Source organism: Micromesistius poutassou (genome assembly GCF_964030765.1).
Source record: "Micromesistius poutassou genome assembly, contig: SCAFFOLD_2006, whole genome shotgun sequence".
Classification (NCBI taxonomy): Eukaryota; Metazoa; Chordata; class Actinopteri; order Gadiformes; family Gadidae; genus Micromesistius; species Micromesistius poutassou.
In genome coordinates this window covers 1-6,168 of record NW_028177651.1, presented here as the reverse complement: position 1 = coordinate 6,168, position 6,168 = coordinate 1, and the positions used below count along the sequence as shown (strand labels likewise).

The window sequence follows — 6,168 nt, the reverse complement described above, 5'->3', positions numbered from 1 at the left end:
TGGTATGAAATAGCATCGCCACGGGGAGATGGAGATGAGGGACCTCTCTCGCTCTCTTGCTCTCTCTCTCTCTCAACAACAGCACATCTCTACATTCTGATGAACTTGTTATTGTTAAGGACTGTTGTGGCAGCCTCAGGTCACGTGCATGTGCACATGGCCTCTCCACTGACAATCACATGCCTCATGTTGCATGAAATAGACAGCAGCAGGTGGTCTCGACGTCAGAGGGGGGGGGAGAGAGAGAGAGAGAGAGAGAGACAGAGACAGAGAGGAGAATGAAAGAGTGAGACTGTCATTAGTGTCTGGGAGAGAACGAGCGGGAGGAGAGAGAGAGGCGAGGTATAGATATGTTCAACCATATACGATAGACCATTATTGATCCCAGGTGGGTCATTATGGATATGACAGTGTATACTGAGCCATGAATGAATGAGGAGTCATGTAGTCATTTACGAGTGAGGACGAGAACAGCTGAAGTAAAGTAGACACAACCCGACTGAACTTTATGAATGATTTAGTTAGTCTGATGACTACCTCCAGTCTCGCTCCGTTGCTCTGCCTTATTATCACACACACACACACACACACACACACACACACACACACACACACACACACACACACACACACACACACACACACACACACACACACACACACACACACACACACACACACACACACACACACAAGCCGTGACATTACAAGAGACCAAGCCGTGACATTACATAAAGACGTCATTTATTTTGGAGACAATGTGCTCATGCAGTAACAGGAATGAGGATAACACAGCCCTGTGAGGAGGAGGAGGAGGAGATGTCACACACAAACAGGTGGAGGGGAGGAGGAGGAAGAGGAGGAGGGGGGGGGGGGGGAGGAGGAGGAGGAGCAGATGTCCGGGGGAATCTCATCTGATGCTTCACAGAGCACCACAACGCACCCGTTTTATTCATACGGTGGAGACATGAGAAGGAGGCGGACAGGAGGACGTGGTGCATGAGAGGGAAACCACCAAGGGAGGAGTGAGGAGGAGGAGGAGGAGATGAGGGGATGAAGGACCAGCCCTGCTTTAGCGGTGACTGAGTGACGTCTCGCTCTCACTTGGGTCTCGCTGGTCTCGAGGAGGAATGTTTCAAAAAGGGGCGCACCCCCACAAAACAGCTCAATAAAAACAAGAAGAGGATGGTCCAAAACTCGGAGTAGGAATGTCAGAAGACTCTTTAAAAATATAGATATACATTTATATAGCTTTATATAGGACTTCCAGAAGACATGGAGACACTTGAATCTAAACTCCCAATACACGGTGGTGTGGATCCTTTACAACAGGCACAGTAGTGTCGGTAGAAAACACACACGCAGTACAAAAAAACAACACACCCAATCGTATCGCTGCCCACTGTGGCGTCGCAGCCGGGCTAGCAGAGTTAGCCAAGCTAGCAGCGTTAGCCAAGCTAGCAGCGTTAGTTAGCCAAGCTAGCAGCGTTAGCCAGGCTAGCAGCGTTAGCCAAGCTAGCAGCGTTAGCCAGGCTAGCCATATTAGCCAAGCTAGCATCGTTAGCCAAGCTAGCCATATTAGCCAAGCTAGCATCGTTAGCCAAGCTAGCCATGTTAGCCAAGCTAGCCATATTAGCCAAGCTAGCATCGTTAGCCAAGCTAGCATCGTTAGCCAAGCTACCCATGTTAGCCAAGCTAGCCATGTTAGCCAATCTAGCAGCGTTAGCCAGGCTAGCCATGTAGCTTGGCTAACGATAGCATCGTTAGCCAAGCTATCAGCGTTAGCCAGGCTAGCAGCGTTAGCCAAATAGGCCGTGTTAGCCAAGCTAAGTGTGTCAGACAAGCTAGCCGTGTTAGCCAAGCTAGCCATGCTAGTTGCGCGGGACAGGCTAGCAGCAGTAGAGGAGGCCCCTCCCCTCTCCCAGCTGGCGTCGCGTCGTGTGATTATCTTAACGACATCTCATTTCATTTTTATAAAAATGCGCGCCCCCACCCCCCCCCAAAAAATACAACAACAACAAGCTAATCTGTCAGTAGTACGGAGACTCCGCCCCCTGTCTGTCCCACACCCGGAGCGTTGCCATGGTTACGGGCCGAGCCTCTCTCTCTTTTTTTTTTTTTGGAATTGGCAGAAAGAGGGAAAATGCGTCTCGAAGCTCAATGACGTCTTAAGTTAGAAAAAGAACTATATGTGCAAAAGGTTATTGTGACAGACGTGGGAGAATAATTCATATTTATATAAAAACACCAATCACAGAGGGCCTCCCGCGGGCTGGTCAACGCCCCCCCCCCCCCCACCCCCCACCCTCCTCCTCGATTGGTTAAAAGGCTAGCAGGTGACCCGGAAGCTGGATTGCTGATTGGAGGCTGACTTCACGTCAACTGGACCGCCCGCTTTAGCTTCTCTATCTCCATCTGACACACACACACACACACACACACACACACACACAATATTCAGTTCAGTCATTGTATTTCTGATAATAAGGAACACTTGCTCACTATGCATCGGTGTTGTTTGTTTGTTTGTTAGTTTGTTTGTTTGTTTGTTACCTGCAGTGTCAGCCTCTTCAACCTCTCCTCGTCGAGCTCAGCGCGGAGCAACGCCATCTCCTTCCTGCGCGCACACACACACACACACACACACACACACACACACACACACACACACACACACACACACACACACACACACACACACACACACACACACACACACACACACACACACACACACACACACAGTTCAAAAGGTCATTCAAGGAAAGATCTTCTTAACATGTAGCATGTCCTTCACTCTAGACCTTCTAGTTCTTCACTCCAGACCTTGTGGTCACTCCAGACCTTCTAGTCACTCCAGACCTTCTAGTCACTCCAGACCTTCTAGTTCTTCACTCCAGACCTTGTGGTCACTCCAGACCTTCTAGTCACTCCAGACCTTCTAGTCACTCCAGACCTTCTAGTCCTTCACTCCAGACCTTGCGGTCACTCCAGACCTTCTAGTCACTCTAGACCTTCTAGTCACTCTAGACCTTCTAGTTCTTCACTCCAGACCTTCTAGTCCTTCACTCCAGACCTTCTAGTCACTCTAGACCTTCTAGTTCTTCACTCCAGACCTTCTAGTTCTTCACTCTAGACCTTCTAGTCACTCCAGACCTTCTAGTCCTTCACTCCAGACCTTGCGGTCACTCCAGACCTTCTAGGCCAGCTCTCCTTACGTCTGCTGGTTCTTGATGAGGTCCACGGACATCAGCAGGTCCCTCATCTGGTTCCTCATGTCCTCCATCTGGGAGCCCAGGTCCTCGCCCTCCAGCGGGCCCCTGGAGGGGACCAGGGAGGGGGCCTCGCCGCGCGGAGAGGGCCCCCCCCCGCCCCCCCGGGACTCTGCGGTGCCCGGGCTGGGCTTCAGGAACCCAGCTGGGGGGGGCGGCGGCCATGGAGCTCATAGAAGGCTGTGGGGGGGGGGGGGGGAAAGAGAGAGAGAGAGAGAGAGAGAGAGAGAGAGAGAGAGAGAGAGAGAGAGAGAGAGAGAGAGAGAGAGAGAGAGAGCGCTCATTGTCATGGAACACAAACATCTAAATTGCCGGAGCAGTTTGAAAACAAAACAAAACAAAATAAAAAGCACAAAGTCAGCCGTTAATATTAAAAGTAAGGCAAGGGAGGAGGAGAGAGGAGGTATCTAGGAGAGGAGAGGAGGTATCTAGGAGAGGAGAGGAGAGGAGAGGAGGTATCTAGGAGGAGAGGAGAGGAGGTATCTAGGAGGAGAGGAGAGGAGGTATCTAGGAGGAGAGGAGGTATCTAGGAGGAGAGGAGAGGAGGTATCTAGGAGAGGAGAGGAGAGGAGGTATCTGTACCTTCTTGGTGTCTGATAGTCTGGGCTTGGTCTCCTCCTGCTCCTCTTCCACCTCCTTGTTGGCCTACACACACACACACACACACACACACACACACACACACACACACACACACACACACACACACACACACACACACACACACACACACACACACACACACACACACACACACACACACACACACACAGCTTATTGTTTGATGGCAACTAGTAATTACAGGAGCTGATCTCGTGACTCCCCGTGTCCCCATGGCGCTGGTGATTGTGTTCAGCAGGATAATGAGCTCCTGTCCGGCCCTCAACGCAGGTCCTCTTTGAACCGCCCTCAGTAGAGGAAGGCTTCACTTAACAGACACACAGAGCCAGCTCCACCCACCAGCTTTAGGAATAACCATAACATTTATATTTTACATTTAGGGGATTTTGCTGACGCCTTTGTCCAAAGTGACCAGTGACCATTCATTCATTCATTGCATTCATTCACACATTCACACACCGACGGGGCGTGTGAATGCCACGCAGGGCGACAGACCAGCTGGTCGCGGTGAGGCGTCTCGCTCAGGGACATTCCGCTGGGAGGAGCCGGGGATCAAACTAGCAACCTTCTGGTTACGACCCGACGTGACCCGCTCTGCCCCCTGAGCCCCACGCCGCCCGCGTCTCTGATCCATTGATCTCAGCCTGAGGCGTTATTGATCTCAGCTATAGGTGTGTCCGTAACCTTGTCGCCTCTTTCATTGATCTCAGCTATGGGAATACCCAGCCTGAGCTACGCAAGAGCAGGGGGGTCAGCCCGTCTGTGGCTTTCATTTCATTTCCCGGGTCCTGTCCCCGTCATTACCCCCCTCCCCGCGGTGGTGGTACGGCTCTTGTGCTGAAGAACATGACAGCAGCTTCCCCTCCTCTGGCAATAGCCAGACCGATACTTTAGCACAGCGCTGGACCTCAGGGCTCGGCTCACCGGGGGGGGACGTGTCACTGTGCGTTCCCTGTACAAACCGGGTATTTACGTGGTGGTTTTGGCTCTGGTTATTAGTCCCGATGATGCATTGATCAACTCGTTTCTGTGTGCAAAACTCCTTAAATAAATGAATAGCAATAATGGCGTGAAGGTACGTGCGTTGGTTAACGGGTGCACGGGCCGCAGTCGTTGAACTGAAGACATCTGGAGCGTCGTGGAGATAAGAATGAAGAGCTCGGCCAGCAGCTGGACTCAAAACTGCCAGGGGACTTTCTAATCAGCGTTTGAATGGAGTTTAATTATAATTCAATTCAATTAATTTCAATTCAATTATTTGTATAGCACTTAATCACCATCACAGTCTCAAAGGGCTTAACAGGCCAAGTACTTATGACCCCCCCCCCCTGACCCGAGCCCCCAAGAAAAAACTCCCTTAATCAGCAGGGAAGAAATCTGGAGAAGAAACACAGAGGGGGGGGGGGGGGTCCCTCCTTCAGGGGGGGGGGGGGTCACCGCAACACGCTAATTGACCTGTCGCTAAGCTCTGCCCTTAGAACGCAGATCAGCCAATGACATTCCAGCCTCAACTATACTTGGACAACTCCACTGAAACCAACAGGGAGGAGGCGTGATGTGACAGTTTAACGGTGGATTTATGTTGTTTGTGTAAAAAAAAAAAAATAAACACGGTCAAACGATGTAACGCGGACAGTCGGTGTCCCGAGAGGCTGCAGAACGCGGTGAATTTCATCCCTTTTCCCCCCCAAGCCACGACGGGACAAGAAGAAGTGTGTCATGTGGATCAGACTGTGGCAGGTCAGAATACCGACTGAACTGAAGCGTGTCACCTTCTGTATGTGTTTTAAGGTTTTGGATATACCCCTCCATAGCGTAATGTAGTCCCTTTCAATTGATCCTGGAAGAAATTAAATATTTTTTCGCCCAACACTTCTGTAAAACCTGCTTTGATAAACTGTCAGCTGACATTTTTCCGTCTGTTTTTGTTGTGGAGTCTGGTTTGTTTGTCCGAGTTCGTCGTGGTAACGTTGAGTTATCGGTGAGAGTGGAACAGGTTGGGCCCTACGTTGTGTTTTTGTTCTTACTTGATTTCCACCTCAAAGATCAAAATTTTCGATAAAACAATCACGATTCCAAAATTGTAATGGCTGACAGCCCTGATACGTACATTCATACATGTGAGTGAGTGAGGGTAGTTGAGTGGGTGAATTTGTGTGTGTGTGTGTGTAGCTGTGTGTGTGTGTGTGTGTGTGTGTGTGTGTGTGTGTGTGTGTGTGTGTGTGTGTGTGTGTGTGTGTGTAAGTGAGCAAACGAGTGAGTGAGTGTAGTTGTC

At 50.5% G+C, this 6,168-nt stretch overlaps 1 pseudogene across 1 annotated transcript; it reads right to left on the bottom strand.

Annotated features, from left to right (window-relative positions):
• Positions 1–2,222: 2,222 nt before the first annotated feature.
• LOC311375833 (SH3 domain-containing kinase-binding protein 1-like) lies at positions 2,223–4,424 on the bottom strand (annotated as a pseudogene). The gene is made up of 5 exons (XR_014684292.1): positions 4,389–4,424; positions 3,855–3,917; positions 3,219–3,452; positions 2,554–2,617; positions 2,223–2,415 (listed from the first exon to the last, which is right to left on the bottom strand). The product of XR_014684292.1 is annotated as an SH3 domain-containing kinase-binding protein 1-like (transcript).
• Between the last annotated feature and the right edge of the window lie 1,744 nt (positions 4,425–6,168).